Raw genomic sequence first — 24,361 nt, 5'->3', positions numbered from 1 at the left:
CTTCAAAGCACTAATTCACACTGGACCATTGAGGTGATGATGGATGTTATTTTAATTGGTGGGAAGCTGGTGCAAAGACAAGCTCACCTGGTTGTTCAGTCTGCATGCTGCTAAACGTAGGTGGAAAAGTACTGATGGGGGTTAGAAGCCAACCAATTGTAAGGGACCACGTAGTTGGGGGTTCTATAGTGTGTGTAGCCAATGGGACATCGTACATTTAGTTACGTTCATAGTGGCCATTTTGAAGGGAGGGCTTAGTCGCCCCACCTGATAACTATCCAATTACCTCTTTCTCCATACAGATACAGAACCTATGCTTAGTTATTCACTTAGAACCAATCCCACCTCCCGATAGGTTTTTTAAGTTTGCCACGTAGGATGACGTTGGTAATGACGGAGGTCAGCACGTCAGTGATGACCACCTTTGGGTATAAGAACCCAACTTTTTATGAAGTAGTTAGAGTCAGAGTATCAAGCGATTGCTGATCTTCGTTGTACTCCCTGTTTTAGACACTTGATATTAAAACAGACAAACCTTTGCCAAACTATTTGTGCCATCTTGATCATTGATGTATGAATAAAATCTGCATCCTCCTCTATCTCCAGGGTACCGCTACTCATCTTAAAGGGCTGGACGGAGCCTCTAGTTCACTTGGTAGCAGAGATTAACCACGTTACTCACAGTAGTGACCACCTTACTCCTAGTCCATAGTCCCCTTTCCTCCATACTTATGGGACATCTCTCCGTCCTGTGGGACGGGACCGGAGCACTTTGTAAAAAGCATCCAAAAAAACATTTTCAAAAATGTGTCCTTCCTCTCTTTCTGCGCGGGGCCAAGCACGCGGCCGTAACCCCGCCCACCTTGATTCCGCCCCACGCATCAACCATCAGTCCTTTTCTATCGACAGGTCAGAGACCTATTAGCAATAACAGAGGAACTCTTTTAGAGGGGACAGCAGGCGGGCGTATGGAGGAAAGGGGACTATGGACTAGGAGTAAGGTGGTCACTACGGTGAGTAACCTGGTTATACCCCTACGTCCCGTCCCCTTTCCTCCATACTTATGGGAGATTCCAAAGCACTCCTAACTGGAACTACGGGTGGATGGAACTATCCCTTATTGAAAAAGGTTCTTCAGCACAGCCTGACCAAACTGAGCATCAGCTATCGAGCTCATGTCAAGACAATAATGCTTACAAAAAGCGGATGGGGAGGCCCAAGTAGCTGCCCTAGCGATGGACTCCAAGGGGACATACTTCTGAAAAGCAACCGCAGCTGCCTTGCCCCGAACCAGGTGTGCATGAATACCCTTAGGAGGTTTCAGCCCTTGGACGGTGAAAGACTCCGTAATGCAGGCGGCGATCCACTGAGAAATGGTCGCCTTAGATGCCTGCTTACCCTGAGGGTTACCGAAAGTCACACAAAGTTGAGAAGAACTCCTAAGCTCGGAAGTCCTGTCAAGGTAGAACTTAAGAGCCCTTCTGACATCAAAACACTGCAGAACCCTTTCTGCCTCTGAGGTAGGGTTCGGATAAAAGACCGGCAGGGAGATCGACTGATTCAGATGGAATTCAGTTACCACCTTCGGTAGAAAGGCATGGTTTTTCCGTAGGACCACCTTGTCCTTGTGAAAGACCAAGAAGGGATGCTCCACTGACGAGACCTGGAGCTCACTCACCCGCCTTGCTGAGGTAACGGCGACCAGAAAGGACACTTTCCATGATGGGTACTTGAAGTCCACCGTAGCCATGGCTTCAAAAGGCTTATGGCACAGCGCCATCAGGGCTAAATTTAGGTCCCACGGTGGGTGCGGACTACAAACTGGAGGGTAGAGGCATGTCAAGCCTGCAAAATGCCTCTTGACGACTGAGTTACTCAGAGAGTAGGAACATTGGTCTGTAGAAAGATAAGCGGAGACCGCTGAAAGGTAAGTTCTGCAGGACAGAACGTGAACACCTGACTATGAAGGACAGCACAGTGTCAATCGTAGCCACCCTTGGGTCCAACTGCTTTCCCAAACACCAATGACAGAACCTGAGCCATTTACTCCTGTATTGGGATCTGGTCGAGGGTTTCCTGGCTGCCTAGATAATGCGCATGTTATCCGTAGACAAGTTAAGATGCTCTAAAGACCTGAACTCAGGCACCATGCCGCCAAGCTGAGCGATTGTGGGGAGGGGTGCCATATCTGCTGTTCCCCTTGATGAAGATGATCGGGGGTCACCGGTAACCTGATCGGCGGATACACCGACAGGTGATGAAGTTCTGATAACTAAAACCTGGCCGGCCACCAGGGGGCTATGAGTAGAAGGGAGCAGTTCACCGAGCTTTAAAGTCTTCCAGCTTCTCGAGCGGGATAAACTCCTCAAACTCTGACAGACCTTTCCACATCCGCATATTAGCTCCAGCTAATAACAATTCAGCATTGGCCTGCCTGAGCTGCAAGGCCGAGTTAGCAAAGATTTTCCTCCCAAGGGAGTCAAGGAGCTTGTCCTCCTTTCCCAGAACCTGAGTAGCCGTCGTGGAAGAGGATGCTGCAGGCCTGGATTGCAAAGTGGCCGCGGCCACCACTGTGGAGGAGGGGGGCGGACAAGACGACAGGGCCACCTCTTCCGAAGAATGTAGCCCGTATCTCGCGTCAATCTTCTTATTGACAAAAAGTCCAGTGTGGCTTTTCCCAGACCCTGCGAACCTCGGCCAGAACGTCCTTCTGCAAGAACAGGCCGGTACGCTCCGAAGGAGACAGGGTGAAGGCCCCAGAAAGCACACCCTCCTGCGGAGTGGGTGCCTCGGGCACCGGAACATCTAAAAAGCACATCATGTCCAGTACCCGGTCATGAAAGGCTCTACTAGAGCGGGGCAGGTCCTCGTTGTCCTGATCGCCCTGCGCTTCATCCGACAGGTGAGAATCCTGCTGAACCGTGTCAAGCGCTGCCTTGTCCACAGGGGACAATGGGGGCAAAGGAGGAAGAGGCGGGGGAGGCACTGCAGGCAAGGGAGGCGCCGGCGGAACCACAGGAGGAACGGGTGGAGCCGGAGGCGCGGGTGAACATATCTCCCTGAAAAGCCCTTTCAAATATTCCCTCATGGGGTCGGTACGCATTAACGTTTGAAAAGTACAGAAAAAGGCCTCCTCCGGTGACTGCTTCAGAACCTGAGGAGGCCTCTCACAAGGTGGACAAATCCAGGGATGTAACCGGGAAGGGTGCCACACAGGCCCCTCCACCGACGTATCCACATGAATCAAAGGTGCCGACCCCGCAGGCAATGAAACATTGTGCGGAAGAGGCATCTGGGCGTACCAGTCATAAACTGGCTGATAAGGATGCTCACAAGGGACTCTATGTTCACCCAAGGAACCCAGCCCTACACCTGAGGCCGATGGCGTAGTTGTAGGCGTAGCACCCAAAATGGCCGCCTCTGTCGTGGCGGGAACGGGCGCCATTTTGTCATCGTCTGAGGGGAACGCCGGCATGTGAGGAAGTGAGGCAGGGGTCCCAGTCGATGGATCAGGGGTCTTAACTTTAGCCTTAACATAAGGAACCTCGGCAGAGCCGGTACTGTGAGGCCTAGAATGTTTCTGCAACATTCCAACTGCCAAATCAGCCTTCCCAGGAAGGACCTCAGCCTTTCCGGAAAAAAAAGAGCTTTCTTTCTTTGCCCCCTCAACAGATCTGGTGTCGATGCAAGAGCGGGAACGGTGAGAAACAGCCTTCACCGGTAAGGCCTTGCCAGGCCTCTCAGAAATGTTGGTAACTTTAGCCTCTGAAAGAGGGACCTCGGAAGCACGTCCGGTGACAGCCTTATCTGCGCGGGCCTCGAACATCTGTTCGGTAACAGCAAGCCCCACCAAGGCCTCGGGGCGCACCCTGGTCTTATTTTTGAGGGAAGCCGACAGAGAGGCCTCAGAGCGAGCTCCGGTATCCCACGATTGAGTAGAACTGGGTCTACAAACAGCCGCCACAGGAGGGGCCTCGGAGCATGCTCCGGTATCCACAGGCCCCTTACGGAGACCCTCGGAGAAAACTCTGCTACAATTATTAGGCCCACCTGGCAGCTCAGGGCGAACCCCGATGACAGAGCGATCAACGCCCCTCCCGGCCCAAGAGGAACCTGGAAAGGTATACCCCGGCCGGGGTGCTCTGAAAAGTAAAGAACTTACTGGGCGTTTTTTCTTCTAGTCGATGAACGCCTGAAAATGTGAAGGAGGAGTTTGTCGGAACACCTCCTCCCACCGCTCCAACCGACGTTGAAGTGCCCGGACCGAAAGGGAGTCGCAGTAAAAACAGGAGTACCAACGGAGATCCGGACCCAAGCACTCTAAGCAAAGAGGATGGGGATCCGCCCTCGCGAAATGACGGTGACACGATGAACAGTCTGGAAAGTCTAGTTTGAACAACATAGACAGACTAGTACACGATCGCTAGCGAGAGCCAGAGAGGAAAAAAGGGAATAAAATCTTCTGAGGATGCAAGTGCGTCCTGTCCCGAACGAGCGGAGAAAAGGACTGATGGGCGATGCGCGGGGCAGAGCCAAGGAGGGCGCGGTTACGGCCGCGTGCTGGGCCCCACGCAGAAAGAGAGGAAGGACACATTTATTAAAACATTTTTTTGGATGCTTTTTATAAAGTGCTCCGGTCCCGTCGCACTGGGCGGAGAGGTGGTCCCGTCCCACAGGACGGAGAGATGTCCCATAAGTATGGAGGAAAGGGGACGGGACGTAGGAGTATAGATGGTTAGATAAGATAAACCATCAGCCGTTGACATAAGTAACTTTAGAGTCTCAGCAATATCTCACAACCTTTGCCATTCTACTGACAGGACGTGAAGCTCCCCATAGAAGTGGTTAGAATAGGCAACTCCTTGCAAGGGACGGTTTGACGGGACCCCTATTTTAAGATAGAAACCCCTCCCACATCTACACGAAGCAGATCGGAAAACGTCTCGAAGAGGTGGTAACGAAGGCAGTGATCCCGAGGGTCCGAAGATGAAATAAAATGCGAATGGTGAGTGAACAGACCAAAGAGTGTGGCAAAGGGATACATGCATAGTAAATAACGGAGAGTAATGGAGGGAGGCGGGATAAAATATAACACTAGAGTAAGAGTGTAATATATATATATACATGGGAAACAAGATATTGACTTGAGTGTGGCTGAGCAATATATGAGGAAGACTAGTCGTGAGTGAGGCCGTGACAAAAGGATACGCCCTGTTCCTAGACTTTAAAGAGTGCTAGCAGAAGCTTTAATTCAGAGCCCTTTAGCGGGACATATAGAAAACGATACTGGTTAAAGACAATCTTGAAGAAATTAGCTTACGTTTCAATCAGAGCAGATTTAGACGGTAAGACGAGTCTTAAGAAACGATTGTGAGTAGTACATGTGGCCAGTCAAGTTTGTGTGTTTGTTTTATGTGATTGAAAGGTGTGATGTCAGAGTTGAAAGAAAAAAATGTTATATAAAGGAGAAGCGTGAAGTTGGGATGCAAAAATTGATTGTTTTATAATTGAACTTTTATGGTTGTTTTTTAGCAAGATTAAAGTAAAAAATGGTTTTGTGACGGGATTAGAGCTTGCGATGATTTGTGCTCGCTCATAAGTGTATTTTGATTAAGACATAAATTGGAAACTGTAACTAAAACATAAGCAAGTGGTAGCAAAGAGAAAAGTGAAGGTTAGAAATGGAAGAGGTTACTCCATTAGTACATCTCTGCAAACAGCTACCGAAACATGCGCTTAACCTTAAACAGTACAGTTCAGAGTGCGTTAAGGGGATCGCAGACAAAATGTTTATGCCATGGCCACAAGGCGCATCATTATCGAGAGCAGTTCTACAGCATATGACAACATATTTGCATGCTGCGTACACAGGAAAAAAGTCAAAAAAGAGCCTAGCAAGTCTAGAGCTTTGGAAAATGTACGAACACGAAAAGGAGGAGGAGCCTCCTTTTGATTGGATAATGAACATATGCAAAGAGTGGGGGTGGATAGCCTTCTGCTTCACCCGCCCCATCTGAAATAAAAGACGAAACTAAGAATGACGAAGTAAAGCAGCAACGGGACATAGCAATCCGTCATATGAGTAACCTACGCAAAGATACCAAGAAGGCTATAACCTCCAAGTCCCGAGGGACAAGGAGAGACATGATAAGGAGAGAAGTGATCGAGCAAGTACATCTCTAGATATAAGGAGAGAGATAGAGATGGAAAGGAGACAAGGATAAAACTGATGTGATGGCGCTCTTACAGAACAAATGGATGGGAGGTCAGATTTTACTCAAACTCGATGGTAAAGGCATTGAGGATGTAAGACAAAGGGGAGATCAAGACGAACAAGACAGAAAAGACAAAGAAAGGGAGGAACAATTGAAAGATGAAGGAACGAAAAGAAACGATAGACAAAGACAAGAACATTTATATCAAGATGAGTGTTACGCCTGAGAGCTACTATTACTTTAGACAGCACAATCAGTGGGATTCACTAACCTGGGCAGCTGGTAGATTCCGTAAACGGCAACACTGCAGAATGAAAAGGCTTCCCGGGAAACCCTGTTCCCTCCCAGCCGATTAGCAATCTCAGCCGCGGAGGAAACACAATCCCCAGGGAAAACCCTCCAGGGAAGAAAAACCCTGTGTAGCGGTGAAAGCAGATCAGGTCAGCAGTCGGCTTCCGGGAGAAATCTGCCTAGCTTCATCCAGGGAATCGGGAGCGGGCGAGACTTGTCCTGAGCAAGAGAAATAAGAGGTGAGTATCCGTCCACAGAATATAGTCTGAAGTTCAGATCGGAAAGTTATGACTCAAATTACTCTGGGTACGGAGTTAATTGCATTCAGTATGCTGGGTGGTGTCTTCCGAAAGGGAGTGATTCACTAGTCCTAAGGGGATAGAAAGTCCGTTTCCGGAGACAGGAAGCGGAGATCAGTATAACAGCTAAGGTTTGGGAAGAAAGTGGATGAGGTTCAAGAAAGATCCTAGGGAACTCATTCTTCGGGGCGGCAAAGGGACATAGCGGATGGGACGGATGAGCGATGGGCGGTCTAATGAAAGGAGAGGCTCTAAGGGAGAAATGACAGAAGGATCAGAAATTATTATAGGTCCAGAATTCGAAGGACAATAGAATGTGGAGATAAGCAATATTTCTTCGGAACGAACTTACGAAGCGCCGTGCTGGAGAGTAGCAACGCACTTGCTGAACTTCCTGGTCGAACTATATGGAGTCACATGATGGTTGCGGGCCGAACGCATAAAACGTGCAACCTCTGCACCGTTGCCCGCACAGACGGATTCAGGGGTGTCGGCCATCTTGGATGAGTAAGATTGTAGCACATTACAAACACGTCGTTGTCGCCAGAGCGACCATCGGTGCAAAGGTGTAACAGTATGCCCCCTCCTACGGGGCGGTGAACCCGGTTTCCCTGGGTGAAGCCGGAAAAAGTGTCTGACCAAAGAGGGAGCAAGCACTCCCGATGCCAACTCCCATGTCCATTCGGCTGGAGAATAACCCTTCCAGTCTACTAGAAATTGCAACTGACCCCGATGATATCTGGAGTCACAAATTCCTGCCACCTCATATTCCGGACCAGTATTGGTCATTATTGGTGGGGGATGCGTCACAGGGGCGCGTTGAAACCGATCTTTCATGGATAATTTAATCTGAGAGATGTGAAAGACTGGATGAAGACAGACCCATGAGGGAGGCAACGCCAATCGGACTGCAACCGGACCGACCATTACCTTAAATGGTCCAAAATATTTAGGTGATAACTTGGACGACACCAAATGTCTCGGGAGAAACCGAGCAGATAACCAGACAGTATCACCAACTTGAATGGAGGGCAAGTCTTGTCGACGGCGGTCCGCTACCTTTTTGGCTCGATCTTGAGCAGCTTGCAGAGTTATTCGAGCGAGCTGTTGTCCTTTCTGAATACCGTCGACAAGATTGTGTATTCCAGGACATCTGGAGGAGGACTTAGAGGCAGAAGGTTCAAAAGATGGATGGTAGCCATATGAGCAGTAAAAAGGACTGGTCTTCAGTGCCGAATGGCTGGCATTGTTATAAGCATATTCTGCCACGGGCAGGAGATCTCCCCAATCGTCTTGTGCAGCCGAAACAAAACAACATAAATAAGCTTCTAATGTTTGGTTAAGGCGCTCTGTTTGTCCGTTAGTTTGGGGATGATATCCTGAGCTGAGGGCTCTGTTAATCCCCAACGCCTGGCATATACCCTTCCAAAATTGCGAGATATATTGGGGACCCCGGTCAGAAACTATAATGTTAGGAAGACCATGTCTGGAAAACATTTCTGATATAAAGATCTTCGACATCAGAGCAGCCCCAGGGAGTTTTCTTAATGGGGTGAAATGGGCTATCTTTGTGAAATAGTCAATAGTCACCATAATGGTGGTGTAGCCTGAGGACAACGGGAGATCGACAATGAAGTCGGTGGAAATGACTTGCCATGGTTTGTCCGGAATAGGCAGACAGGTAAGTAAACCAAAAGGTGGACACCTGGGTGTTTTAGATTGTAGACAAACAGTGCATGCTGATACGTAATCTTGTACATCCTTGGTCAGACCTGGCCACCAAAAATGACGTGTAATTAACTCAAGGATGTTTTGATACCCTCGATGCCCTGCTGCCTTTGAATAATGACACATGAACAGCACTTCCCTTTGAAGTGCTGGGATTAGAACGAACACCCGATCATTGAAGAAGTAGTATCCTTTCTCCATGGTAAGCGGATGAGTTTCTTGTAGAATATTACAGATCGGATCAAGACGTTCAGTTTCTTGCCTGAGTGTCTGTAGAAAATCAGTAACTGTAGCCAGAAATCTAGCTTTAGGAAAGAGTAGCTCAGGGTGGAACGTCTTGATTGGAGGATCCTTTCGTGAAAGGGCGTCTGCTCGAAGATTTTGATTTCCCGGAAGAAAAGTAAATTCTATCCGAAAAGGTAAGAAAAAGTGGGCCCAGCGAGCCTGTCGACTGTTAGTGGTGTGGGCCTGTTGCAGCACTTTGAGGTTGCGGTGGTCGGTACGGACTTTGACCGGGTGGGCCGACCCCAGCAAAAAATGTCTCCACTCTTCAAATGCTCTCTTAACTGCCAACAGTTCTTTCTCGAGGACAGAATAATTTATTTCAGAGGAAGATAAGGTGTTGGCGAGATAAGCGACTGGTCTTTCTACTCCTGACTCATCTTTTTGCAGAAGGACTGCCCCTAGAGCATGGTGAGATGCATCTATCTCTACGATGAATGGTCGTGACTGGTCCGGGGTGAGCAAGAAGGAAGCTGAAGTGAAAAGGCTCTTAAGTTCAGTGAATGCCTTTTGCGCGGGGTCATCCCAAACAAAAGTCTTCCCTTTCTTCAAAAGACTGGTGATGGGAAGAATGATTTTAGAGAATCCTGGGATGAACTTTCGGTAGAAATTTGTGAATCCCAAAAATCGTTGGATCTCTTTGACATTAGAGTGGGGAGGCCAATCCAAAACAGCTGACATCTTTCGAGGGTCCATCGAAATTCCCTGGGCTGACAACATGAATCCTAGGTAAGTAACTTGTTCCTTGTGGAACTCACATTTAGCCAGTTTGCAATACAGTTGGTTGGCTTTAAGACGGTCCAAGACTAAATTGACATGTCCGATGTGTTCCTCTATATTATGTGAAAAAACTAGAATATCATCCAAATAGACGATTACATAATGAAGGAGGACGTCGGCGAATAGATGGTCCATAAAACGCTGAAAAACAGCGGGAGCATTAGCTAACCCAAACGGCATTACCCTATATTCATAATGACCGAATGGGGTCCGGAATGCAGTCTTCCACTCATCGCCAGGGGCGATACGAATCAAGTGATATGCCCTGCGTAAATCCAGCTTGGTATACATAGAAGCCCCTTGGACGGCTTCAAGAATGTCAGGGATTAGCAGCATTGGATATTTATTAGGGATAGTAACTTTATTTAGCCCTCAATAGTCTATACATGGCCGTAGTTCTTCCGTATCCCTCTTGGGGATAAAAAACAAAGAGGCTCCGGCTGGTGATTTGGACTCAGTAATAAGACCATTTTGAAGATTAGTCTGAAGATAATCTTTGAGTGCCTTCTTTTCCGGCTGCGATAATATGTACATTCGACCGAAGGGTATAGCTTGATCCGGGAACAAATCCAGATGACAATCATCCCGACGATGAGGAGGTAATTTAGGGAATTCTGGCTGAGAAAATACCGATTGGAATTGTCGGTGGCACCTCGGGATTTTGCCAATCATCCCTATCGATGGACCTACAGCGGGTTCTACCATCATGGAAGGAACTTGAATCCCAACAGAGGTTTAAGAAAGACAATGGGATACGCAATATTCAGAACCCAAAATAAAGTTCCCGCCGCCCCCAATTTATAAAGGGATTATGGGTTTGCAACCACGGTAACCCCAATATGATGGGAAAATGAGCAGTCTTAATCAAGTCGAACACTAATGTCTCCTTGTGTGCGGCAATCAGGCATGTTAGAGGGGTTGTCTGTTCTCTAATGGGCCCGGATCTGAGAGGGCACCCATCCACCCCCTGAATGGGAGTAATACAGGTTTTGGCAGATCTGTTGATCCCATGCTTAGCAGCCCACTGGTCGTCTAAAAAGTTGCCAGCAGCTCCACTGTCGATCAATGCTGGCACTCCTTGTAACACCAAGTCTGGTAAATTTATGATATGGGGAAGTACTAACATAGAGTGTTCAGTCATATCGTTCTTCAAAGAAGTACCTAGTCTCTTTGGGGAACTCAGTTCAAAACTTCCTGCCGTGGTTCCCCTTACGGCAGGGTCTTGGCGTTTCCCTGCATCGTATTCTTTGTCCGAGAGGTGGAACGATGGGACAATCCCTTAACACATGAGACGAAGCCCCACAGTACATACATAGGCCCTGACTCATTCGTCTTTCTCTTTCACTAGCTGACAAAGGGCCTCGGGCTATTCCTATTTGCATAGGTTTGTCTGTAGTCTGAGGTCTGGAAAAAGGGGAAGGAGAACCGGACAAGGGTTTGGTGATTTTCCCTTTCTTCTTCTCATGAGAGCGCTTGTGGAGACGGTAATCTATCTGCATAGTGAGCATAATCATCACAGCTAAATTGGCTGGTCGAGGCACTTTAGAAATTCCGTCTTTCAGGTCCTCGGAAAGACCTTTACAAAATAACGTAAGGAGACCCTCGTCCGGCCACCCAGTTTCGGCCGATAGTTGTTTAAATTGAGTAATGTAACTCATGAGATCCTTATTGCCCTGCCTTAAATCTAATAATTTCTCCTGAGTGGATACCGATATTTCCTGCCGGCTAAACATAGATCGTAAACTATTAGTAAAGGCTGTGTATGAGTCTAATATGGCATTCCCCGAAGTCACTAGAGGAGTCGCCCAGGCCAATGCAGGACCCGTTAAATGTGATATCAAATAACCTACCTTGTCCTTATCGGTCGGGAAAAAATGGGCTTTAAAGGTAAATTGAACCTTACAACTATCAAGGAACTCCTTGAGTTTGTGAGGATCTCCGTCATATTTGTCGGTATGTAAAGCGTAAAGGGGGAGCTTCTGAAAAAGCTCGAGCAACTAGTTGTCGTAACTGAGCATTGTCTTGTTTCAGAGATTGCATCTCCAAAGACATAGGGCCTCATTACGAGTCCGGCGTTAACCGAGGCGGTAAAACCGCCTGGTTAACGCCGGACTCGTATTACCATTCCGCCTCCGTGATTCCTGGAATTACCGGGGCATCACAACCCCGGTTTTCCGGGAATCACGGAGGCGGAATGGTGTAAATCCCCATTCCCATTGAGTCCTATGGGACTCAATGGGAATCGGGATCATGGAAACACCGGCAGCATCTTGTAATGCTGCCGGTGTTTCCTCGTCCGCCTGCAGGCGGGCGGTGTTAAACCCGCCAGGTCAGACCTGGCGGGAACATCACCTCCCGCCTGCAGGGGTCGGGATCAGGCGGTCCGGAAACAACGGTGGCGGCGGGTTTACCGCCACCGTTATTTCCGGACCGCCACGGTCGTAATGAGGCCCATAGACTGCATGGCAGCCATCAATTGCTGCATCTGTTTCTCCATCGGAAGTCTGCCGTCTGCCCAGGGGCACCGAAGGTAAATACCCCAAAAAATATATATATTTTCTTTCCTTTTGATATTTTTTGGGCGTCACTAACTGTTACGCCTGAGAGCTACTATTATTTTAGACAGCATAATCAGTGGGATTCACTAACGTGGGCAGCTGGTAGATTCCGTAAACAGCAACACTGCAGAATGAAAAGGCTTCCCGGGAAACCCTGTTCCCTCCCAGCCGATTACCAATCTCAGCCGCGGAGGAAACACAATCCCCAGGGAAAACCCTCCGGGGAAGAAAAACCCTGCAGAGCGGTGAAAGCGGATCAGGTCAGCAGTCAGCTTCTGGGAGAAATCTGCCTAGCTTCATCCAGGGAATCAGGTGCGGGTGAGACTTGTCCTGAGCAAGAGAAATAAGAGGTGAGTATCTGTCCACAGAATATAGTCTGAAGTTCATATCGGAAAGTTATGACTCAACTTACTCCGGGTACGGAGTTAATTGCATTCAGTATGCTGGGTGGTGTCTTCCGAAAGGGAGTGATTCACTAGTCCTAAGGGGATAGAAAGTCAGTTTCCGGAGACAGGAAGCGGAGATCAGTATAACAGCTAAGGTTTGGGAAGAAATTAGATGCGGTTAAAGAAAGATCCCAGGGAACTCACTCTTCAAGGCGGCAAAGGGACCTGGCGGATGGGACGGATGAGCGATGGGTGGTCTGATGAAAGGAGAGGCTCTAAGGGAGAAATGACAGAAGGATCGGAAATTATTATAGGTCCAGAATTCGAAGGACAGTAGAATGTGGAGATAAGCAATATTTCCTAGGAACAAACTTACGAAGCGCCGTGCTGGAGAGTAGCGACGCACTTGCTGAACTTCCTGGTCGAACTATATGGAGTCACATGATCGTTGCGGCACAAACGCATAAAACGTGCAACCTCTGCACTGTTGCCCACACAGACGAATTCAGGGGTGTCGGCCATCTTGGATGAGTAAGATTGTAGCACATTACAAACATGTTGTTGTCGCCAGAGCGACCATCGGTGCAAAGGTGTAACAATGAGCAAGTTAAAAAAACAGGAGAGAGCAGAAGAGCAAAGAAAACGTGACAACAGAAAAAGAATAGAAGATGAACAGGAAAGGATTTGAGAGAAAAGAATACAGAGACGAAGGGATGAGGAGATACAAAGGGCATATGAACGAAGGGATATGAAAAAGAAAGAGGAAGACAGAGTAAGAGAGGAAGCGAGAAAGCACAGAGAAGTTGATGACGACATGGAACGCACAAGAAGACCGAGAGCACGCAATATCAAGTATTTGGAAAGGGAAGTAAGAAATCCCAATCCACAGGTAGCATGGGAAGACATCGAAGAATTCTTTCCCGAATCCGAGTCGTTACCAGGCACGTCTAGGTTAAATCTAGAAAACTAATTTGACTTGCAAAGTATTGGGGAAACGGATATTAAAATTTACCAAGAAATGCAAGCCCTGAAGGAATCACACGGCAACGGAAAAAATGAGTGTCTCGTAAGCACTCAGTTTATGACACCGAAGAAGCCTCCTGTAGTGCGAGACATAAATAGAGATGATGATGAGAGAAATTGCACGAGTCAGGTACAAGAAGTATCAAACGAAGAAAGGGAAGCCTTCCAGAGGGAAGAGAGAAGAGACAAGTGATATATGTGATCCAGAGGGATATTCGCCTTTGGAAAAAGGAGTAAGATGGTCAGATTTAAAGATTCCTATGTCTAAAGGCACCAGAGCCACTGGCACAGTCAGACCGATATAAGGGGCAACCCCACAGTCAGAGGGGGGAGTCCCTGCCTTATGTAAGTAGGTTAAGATCATTACCAGGTAGACGGCGATGTGGGAATACTATTCCGGCGGTAGATGGACAAATGATGAGAGATGAGAATGAATTTGGAGCATCACAGTTCCCCTTCTTAGAAAAGGGAGGGGCCAGGCCACAGTATATACCGTGGCCCCATATGGACAGAGATAATTTAAAATGTGAATTCCCAAGTTTAACTTTCGGCACTGGAAAATGGATACATGAGTTAGAAAAAAATGATGTGGGGTATATATTCGCTATAGGAGATATTAAAGGTCTTCTAATCGCCATACTTGGTGAGAGAGCTGCTGACGTAAGGACACGGGCAGGGTACCCTGGTGTGACTACAGTCAACACTGTGCATGGTGGTGCACCGTTTAACAATTGTAGAGCAGCAATTTGGAAAGCGCTTCGAGTGCTATATTCAGACACGTCCGATATGGGAGCTATAATGACAAGAAGGATGAAAGAGGGAGAAGATCCGTTGCTTTACATTAAAAGTTTTCAAGACGCCTGGACGCTTGAAACTCTCGAGGCTTGGGGGAAATCTATACCTGTATTCTATAATATATTATGCAAAGTGCTGACAGAGCAAGTACAGAAGCAGCTTAAGAAATTTGTGGGGATTGAAGCTAAACCGTGGTCGGAAATCCAGTTGACCATTGCACATTACTGCAGACTCCTGCAGGAAAAGAATCGCAAAAAGGACGCTATGCGAAAAGGTGAGGAAGCAAAATTAGTTCAGAAAAAACAGTCCCAAGTACGCCATTGAAGGGGCAATGTTAACTAGCGTAGGCGGATCAAATTCATTACAGGCAGTGAGCATTCCACAGATAAATAACCAAAGACAGTTTGATCAGACAAATAATGGATATGCTCCACGAAGAAGGGGATATCGAGGTAGAGGTTGGCAAGGTAATCAAGGGAATTGGCAGAATAATCAGGGAGGTTTTCAGAATATGCAAAACGGTAATCAGAATATTCAATATGGGCAGGTGGGGAGACGACCGCCTATATGTTGGACATGTGGAATGACAGGACACATGACTCGAATGTGTAGAAGTCAAGGGATGGTGCAGAATGATCAGTTTTCTAGACAGGGAATGCCAAATCCACCTGCATACTCGTAGCAGAGTGGAAATGGATTTGCGCAAGAACAAACAGTGCAGCAGCAAGTGCCGAGAGGGCTGCAAGGCTTGCAATCACAGCAAGTGACAGGTAATCAACTGCAAGGACAATCGCAGCAGTCTCCTATGCAACTTCAACAGAACACAAACACAGAATCGCCAATGACGCGCAGAATAGGAAGTGTCACCGTTGATGGACGAAATCCATTCACGAGTGATGGAGTGACACTATACCCGAAATAGGACAGCTCACTGGGAGACCTGATGTGTTCAGTGCTATCTGTAATGCTGAATCCTCATGAGGAAGCGAGGATAGACGGAAATATAGGTGGCAAAGCTTTTTCCTTCGTAGTGGACATGTGTTAAAAACGCTCGTGTATGCGTGAGTGCAAATTTCTAATGTCTGGTAATGCGATGAATACTCGGGGCTTTACAGGAGCGATGAGTCGAGTTCCTTTTACAGAAGAATTACCAGTCTCCATAGGAGTATACAATATGAAAGACCAATAAACCAAATTGTAGAGGCCGAGTTCCCTTTAGTCCCGAACTCGTCTACAATTCTATGTAATATACCTGTTGATGCACAATATTTCACAGTGATTGACTTGAAAAATGCGTTTTTCTCAATCCCACTGCACAAAGACTCACAAGATTTGACATAGTTTACTTTTAGACAAGTGCGATTAAAAAGGTACTGTGAGTACCCATCAATTTTCAACAGAGTCCTCCAGATGGACTTTGGCAATTATGCTTTAGAAAGCATTGTGCTGCAATACGTAGATGACATTTTAGTTTGCAGCACCACAGAGGAAGAGTGCAGACGCGATTCTGTTCAGTCAGCTGATGATCTACTTGCTGACAAAGGATGTAAGGTTGACAAGGAAATTTACAATATTGGCAACAAGAAGTGTTGTACATAGGCCAATCAATTTCACATGAGGGAAAGAAGGTCACCCCTGAAAGAGCTGAGGCCATTTTGAAAACAGCTATGCCACACATGATAAAACAGATGCAAAGTTTTCTAGGACTATGCAATTATGTCAGGGCATGGGTCTTTGACTACAGCTCGTATACACTCCCTCTTTTACAGGCCTTGAAGAAAGCACAGGCAACGCAAGAAAGAATCGCGTGGACTGAGGCAATGGAAGAAGGGTTTGATGAATTGAAAAAAGCCATATGCACAGCCCCAGTTCTAGGGATCCCCAATTATGCAGAGAAACTATTTTTATTCTTGCATACAAACTGTACATTTATGACAGCAGTACTCACACAGAGAACCACATTGGGGTACACGCCCTTTGCATATTACAGTGGAATTTTGGGCCCAGTAAAGAGAGGTCACTTTCCATGCGAACAAAGTTTGGCAGCCGCCGCTTTCGCTTTCGCCATAGAAAAGGCTACAAGCATAGTGATGGGATGTTCTATGATGATATTTGTTGAACACGCACTATTTACCATTTTGGAAAAACCGAAAGGCACATTGACTTCTCAAAGGGCTTCTGCCTATGAGGTAGTCCTATCAAATCCAGCGATTAAAATAATTTGATGTAAAATAGTGAACCCAGCTATGTTTATAGCTGAGTCAATCACAGAAGGAGAGCCTATACACGATTGTACAAACTATGAAGAGTTTTGTGATGATCCCTAGAGTAAAGGAGAATGCACTCGCAGGGGGAGAGATTGTTTTCATTGACGGGTCTTCAAGAATCGAGCAAAATGATGGACAAAGATATACAGGTGCCACGCTAGTGAAACATCTGGCGAATGGAGATTTTTGAGTGCTCTTGACTACACGATTGCCATCTCATTATTCAGCGCAAGCTGCAGAATTATTGGCATTGATACTAACGATTGAGAATCACGCAGACCAGGAAGTGACAGTGTACAGCAACTCTGCCTACATGATGTCGATGGTGCACGCAGGACTAGCGCGCTGGAAAAGGAGGGGCTACCTCTGAGCGGATGGCACACCAGTGCAGCACATTGCCTTAGTGGGCAGGCTTATTAAGGCACTAGAACTCCCAATGGGCATAGCAGTCATTAAATGCGCAGCTCACACGAAAGGGACAGATTTTATCTCGCTCGGTAATCAAGCAGCAGACACTGAAGCCAAGCGCCTAACAAATACAGATACAGGGATGATGACTATTGAAACCATTGATGTGAATGAAAGAATTAATGTAATGATGATTGTGGCTGAAGGATATAATCATATGTCTAAAACACAGATAGTAGCGCTCCAAGGGGAGGCACTGCAAGAGGAAAAGAATTTTGTGGAAGCGAAGAGGGTGTTCTTTAAAACCCTCTGAAGCATTGTGGCGACAAGACAGCACTGGTAAACTAGTAGTGCCTATAGCCTTATTAAGGGTGGCGCTAGAACAGTTACACTACTCCGCGCATACAACTAGGGAGAATCTTGCTGTAACTATTGCTGAGGATTGGTTTGTACCAAACCTGAGGGAGCATGTTGCATTTCTTATGGTAAATTGTATTGTTTGCCAACAATTCAGGGATGGGCATACAATGCGCATAGTGAGGACAGTCATCCCAAGACCCAATGGCCTTTTTCAGCACATGTCGACATGATACAAGTTTGCAATGGATACCGATATTTGCTTTTTGTAGTGTGTCTACATGGATAGATGGATAGAGGCAGGTCCATGCACACACCCAGACTCTACCTGTGCAGCTACATTTTTAGTGCGAGAAGTGTTTCCAAATGGGGAGTGTGTGAAGTAATGAGATCTGATAATGGACCTCACTCCTCACTTTGTTAATACAGTTTTTTAACAGATCAGCTTGTTGCTTGGTATAAAGCACTAGTTTTCTTCGGCTTATCATCCGCATGGAAATTGAATCTGTGAAAAGCTCAACGGCCTGTTAAAAGAAAGAATAGCAAGTTGAAGCTTACTCTGAAAAAAGGATAGTTGCATTGCCCATCACTGTTATTATATGCATTGAGGAACCAACCAGGGTCTTACCACCTTTTTACGCCTCACATAGTCATTACAGGAAGGCGATTGAGAACACCTTTAATGCCTTCATCCCGTAATGCTCAGCCAACATCAGAGGTTTTAGCACTTGAATTGCAAAACTATTTGAACTGTTTCACATCCAGTTTTTCTGTAATTTCAGGACAGTTGCAGAGATGAGGGTGTAGGACAGTACAGAACACAGAAGGAGATGCTTCAACAACCCAACCTATTGAATTTCATCTTCCCAAATTATACCCGGGAAATGCGGTCCTAGTTCGTAACCACGCAAGGAAAAGGTGGAATGAGCCCAGATTCAACGTTCCTTTTGTCGTTGAGGACATAACGCCATCTGCTGTTAAATTGCAGGGTAGGCGTGCTGGGATCTTCTTGGGAGATACGAAAATCTACTCTGGAGAAACCCCTCTGCCTACACCCCTCCGCAATGAAGCTACAATCATCAGGGAAGAACCACAGCACGTGCAGGCGAGATTTATGATGAAGGACGCATAACCTGATAAGTGGAAAGCGTGAAGAACCTTTTAGTTGGACTGTGGCTTGATTTTGGACACTCCCTTTTGAGCTGTAAATAAAGGGGTAAAAGGACACATTCGAACACTCTGCATCTTAGTTGCAGAGTTAAGAGAAGATCTGCATGCTTAAAAACCACAGTAGCTATTGACTTTGGACTGAGGCATACTTAAGCCTTGATAAGAATAAGGATATGCCAGATTCTGATCGTGGACACAGCAATTGGAAGAGGGTACAATACCCCGATTCCTTCTACACAGAGTTCTTGTTTGGTTCTACTCATGGTGTTGCCCAGTGATGACCTTTCTAGGCACATAATTACTTATTTTGAGTTGGTGTTACGCTCTTATCCTACGTTGGTAGGGAGAATTTGCTGCATTCCAGCTTTTATTCAAAATCCTTACAATGAAAAGCTCATAAGAAGATTGCTCATAATCATTACTGAAGAATTTTTGAAGTTGCCTGAATTCAGTAAGGAAACACAAATGCCCTTATCAAACAACGCAGCACATAGACTGGTCAGTGTGGTGTTCTTTCGTCTGATTGAAGAATACCCGCATCCTGTTGGAAGACACACGGATGTGGTAACTTTTCTGAGAGATCCAAGAAACACTGCAAACTTGAATGTGATCCTGGAAGGCATAATTATCCAGGTGAGCATTTATTCTGAAAGAAATCACAGAGCAGTGTTGGAACTTTGCTCCGAAGGACAGATTCAGGAAGTGAATAAAATACAATACTTTTGTTCATGCTGATAGGGAAGCAACATGTCATCTGGACTGAAGCAGATTTGAGGCATCGATTAGGAACTGATAAATGAAGCAAACCTTGTAGAGGCTTGCAGAGGAAATTTTTCTTTACGATAAAGGAACATTCACATCCAGACTGGTGAAAAATCTGATTCCAGAAAGGAAGATAGTCATTTCTAGCATATAGTTGGTTGAGGACAAATGCTGAATGAAGACAACAGCTTCCAGAAAGCAATCTAATAAAGCAGAGCCATTAAAGTTTGTTTTTCCTTCCTTAGCATCAAATGATCGAGATGGGGAACTTTAACAGCAACGTTGTGTTGCCCTATGAGAACAGACGCACACATTGTCCAAGAAGTAGATGCTGCAAGCTCACGTACCACTGCATCATCTACACATGCATTATATTCATACTCATATTGCTTTCACTAACAGTAAGAACTGCATTTTATATAGGAGTGCATGATGCAAAGACTCCAGTATATGTTTCTGATCAGAAGCAAAAGGCAAGCGTTGCAACTACAAGGCAGCCTAGACCCTACATAGTCATTCCCGTCCCAAGAAAAAATGGGAAGATACCTGAGCTTGAAATGGATGTTGTTAGTAATCAATCAGACAGAGCACTTGGCTCAGAAATTGCATTTAAACAGGAGACAGGGTCGGCGGATCAGGCAAAGTAAGGGGCTAATAAAGGTTAGACCTACACAGATAATGCACACAGACACACCTGGTCCAGTGACAAGAGGACCAAGCACGAGACCCAAAGAAAGGTTATGCGCAGAGATTATAGCAGAATCTTTATGGCCATTTTTAGCTGTTGCTAGAAAAAGACAGATGGATAAAGAAAGACTTGCTGAACTTTTGTCTACGCAGGGAACCTGATTGGATGTCCCTGCAAACAACCCAACAAGAAGAAGCTATGTGGATACATTTCGAGATGTGGTCATAGAAAACTACATGAGTTTGAGAACCAAAAGAAGTACCCAAGGAGATAATTATGAACTGAATGATTATCTGGACAGCACAGCACATTTGGGAAACAACATACGGTACCAACACATAAAAGTTGGAAGAAGGACGTTAGATGAAGAATACTTCGTATGTGCATTCCTGCCATACAGCATGGGGAAATCGAAGATCTTCATAGCTATTGAAATAGATGTCCTAACAGCACACTGTATAGTGCACCTAGCTTTCTGTAGAAGAAGAGGCCAGTTCATGCGTCGAACAGCCTCTCCCAAATGGCAACTTAAGGAACAGATCCAAATGAAGATGACTGTGTTCAAGATATAAAGACGAGAAACAATGCCAAGACAAAGAATATTGTGGTCAGATATGAGAAACCTGGAGTAAATGCAACTGGAATAAGAAGAGAACTAAATAAAAAAAAACAGAAAGTTCCAGGACAATCTACAGAAGGCATCCTCAAATGGAAAAACAGAGGCCAGATGCAGATTTGGGAAACTGTCTTATCACCAGAGGGCTGGGAAGAAGGAGTAGTAATCTGCAGGGACTGGGTAATAATCGGTCACTACCAACCAACAATCGAGAATGCACAAATGTGTAAACCATTATGGCAAAAAATTGCTAAACTACTGACATGGGTCAAAGACAGAGGCGGACCCCTTCAGATAGTACCAATGGAAAGTTCTAAATTATGCTCCAGGAATAATGGTACAAGAACAATGGGGGAGAATCAGAACTGTGAACGAATCTTCAATGCACCAGGAATGAACATCAGAACAGCAGTAATGATGGATCGTTATTGGGCGTGTGGATCCAAGGCCTACATCAGACTGCCTAAAGATTGGGGAGGAATCTGCACTTTGGTGAATGTCCATGTTCCTGCGTTGGTGATTCCTAAAAGTGACCTGATAGTTTCCCGAAAGCAGATGCTCATCTAAGGAAAAAGAGATCTGTGGAACTGATAAATCGAATAAAGAGAGAGAACAACTTTTCAGCCAAATCAATAGAAGCTTTTGACTCTGTTGCATATGAACATAATTGTTCAGCCAGACTTCTTCAGTGTTCACGTTGATCTTCATGCCAAGGATCCAGGTTGGAGCAAAACCAAATGGCTTCAGATTACCAGATGGGAATTACTGCAGATGATTAATACTACCATAAAGGGATTCAATGCCATCAGAGAAGAATTGAGAGCTGTAAGATTGATGACCCTCCAGAACAGATACGTCCTTGATATGATTATAGCAATGGATGGAGGTGGTTGTGCCAAAATCGGAGAATAATGTTGCATATTTATGCCTTCTCATGATGACGAGAATGGAACCTTAACAGAGGCCATAGACATGCTGACGAAGCTCCATGCCAGATGATAGAAGAGGTTGAAGGCATTGCTGATGACAGCTGGTTTGGATCACTCTGTTCTGATCTTAATGGTCGTGCAGATTAATAATGACCTTTGTCCCCAAGTACCACACAGGAAAGATAGCCAATAACTGCCTGTGCAATCTTTGAGGCCACAGGATTAGTGAGCCGTCAATCAGGAACCAGGAACGCCGGAAGGACCCCCTGACCACTGTAAAGCAATGAGTGGTTATTGGCAAAGGTGTAATAAGGACAATGTGCAATGTAACAAGGAATAGGAGTAAGGCTTACCCGAATGCTGTAACACTAGCCTTAGTGTCGTGAGAACAAAGGGAGGGTGGCAAGGCAGATATCCTGTGTGGCTTGGGGTATGAAACAACACCTGGGGCGGAAGAGCACCAACAGCAATGTACTGTAGTCCAGAAAACAAAATGTGGTCAAGAACGGTAGATTCAGAGTTCCAATATTCAAAGTTCCAAATGCAAAGTTCCTGAGCAAAGGATAATCCAAGGTGCAGTCCAGAAAAACAGTTCCAGGGTCAAGAGCCGATGATAAGCGTGAGCAAGGTCCAAGGTAAACAAGCAAATGAAGGGAATCAGCAGAATCAATCCGTTAAACAATCCGTGGTCATAGTATTCAATAATTTGAAGGAAAACACAAAACGCCAAACAGTCCTTGCGAGGTCAGCTGTGAAGCACCGCTTCCGTATTGTTTGTTGCATTTAACTGCTCGAGGCAGTCACGTGATTCGAATCACAGAAGCGTGAGGCGAGGGGAATGTCACGTGATGATGGATGACCTAGACCGCCGTGACAGCCTCCTTATGTGATGCGTGGATGTCCTTGGATACCGGAGGCAGCGCCTGCCACGCGGGAGTTTCCATGGCAATTGCCATCGAATGGAAGGTCGGAACACTCCCGGACTGCCGGCCGGTACTTTCCATTGTTTGGTAGGATGTTGGCGCCCCTGTGTGTGGGCGATGGCTGCTCTGCCAGGTGAGTGTGGGTTAGACAGCGTGAAAGTAGGACGCCCAGCAGGGTGTGCATGTGGAGACGTGACAGAGCCCCCCCCAAAGGCCCACGTCCCCGTGGGCAGGAAGGGTTATCCCGATGAAAACGGGCAACCAGACGAGGGGCATGGACGTCCCGGGAAGGGACCCAAGAACGATCTTCAGGACCGTAACCCAACCAGTCCACGAGATACTGGAGGCGACCCCTGCAGAGACGGGAACCCAAAATGGCACTGACCTCAAAGACATTAGGGGAGGACACAGAGACAGGGGCAGGAGACTGGACGAGACGAGTAGGCACAGGACAGGGCTTGAGTAGGGAGGCATGGAAAACTTGGTGAATGTGGAGGGAATCGAGAGTCAGAATGCCACCGGGTTCAGGACCTTGACTATCTTGTAGGGACCCACAAACCGAGGTAGCAACTTGCAGCAACCAGGGATATGCAAATGACGGGTCGACAACCAAACGCGATCACCCACATGATAGTCAGGGGGCGCTACCTGTTTCTTGTCTGCTTTAGTTTTCATGGTAGCCTGGGCTTCCCGCAAATGGAGGCGTCTGCTGCAGGAGTAGTGGTGGAAACAAGGTCCAGGAGAGGGAGAGCCCGGGGATGTTGTCCGTATAGAGAATAGAAGGGAGAAAAACCCATAGATGAATGCCAGGAATTGTTATAAGCAAACTTGGCGAGATGAAGTAAGTTTGACCAGGTAGCCTGAAACTGGAGGGTCAAACAACGTAAGTACTGTTCCAGGGCCTGGTTCACTCTCTCTGTCTGCCCATCGCTCTCAGGGTGGTACGCTGAAGAGAAGCGGGCATCGATACAAAGAAGCTTAGTGAGGGCTTGCCAAAAACGGGACGTAAACTGCGAGCCGTGGTCTGATACAATGACTTGAGGGAGACCAAAAAGACAGAAAACGGACTTGAAAATCAAGCGAGCAAGTGTGGGAGCAGAAGGTATGCCTGTGCAGGGTATGGAACGGGCCATCTTAGTGTACGAATCAACCACTACCCAAATAGTGTCGTAACCTTGTCTGTGGGGTAGATCCGTGATGAGATCCATGGAAACTGTATGCCAAGGTCTGGGGGGAATAGGTAAAGGTTGGGGAAGGCCCAGTGGATGACCGCTACGTGATTTGCACTGTGCACCCATGGAACAGGTGTTGACATAGTGTTCCACGTCGCGCCCCAACAAAGGCCACCAGCACCATCGTTTCAACAATTCTAAGGTGCAACGCTGTCCAGGGTATCTGTTGATGGCGGCGTCGTGGGACCAAGCAAGTGCTTGGTTACGTACATCGCTTGTGGGGAGAAACAGTTTGTCTTGAATAAACGGTAACCCATCCTGAAGTACCAAATCCCATTCTGCTAATGGGTGTGGATGTTGTATAACCCACTGTCGGATGAGGGATAACATGGGAGGTGATGGGGTACACATGCAGATGACATGACCTGTGCCTAGTAGAGTGTTGGGATATAAGGGCAAGGAGTCTCCCCCAGGTGAAGGGGAAAGAGCATCGGCCTTACTGTGAGAAACCCCCGGCCTGTGCTTCACCACAAAATCGTATGCTGCAAAAAACAAATGCCGGCGCACTTGTCTGCTGTTTACGCACTTGAGGGAGGCTAAGATTTTTATGATCCATGTACACCACGGTCTGATACTTAGCTCCGATAAGGTGATGGTGGCATGTCTGTAGAGCATCCTTAATGGCTAATAGTTCCTTTTCGGTAACAGTGTA

The sequence above is a fragment of the Ambystoma mexicanum genome, chromosome 13, assembly GCF_040938575.1.
Source record: "Ambystoma mexicanum isolate Mex_15411 chromosome 13, UKY_AmexF1_1, whole genome shotgun sequence".
NCBI classification, from domain to species: domain Eukaryota; kingdom Metazoa; phylum Chordata; class Amphibia; order Caudata; family Ambystomatidae; genus Ambystoma; species Ambystoma mexicanum.
The sequence above is the reverse complement of the archived record's forward strand: the minus strand, read 5'-3'. Positions refer to the sequence as shown.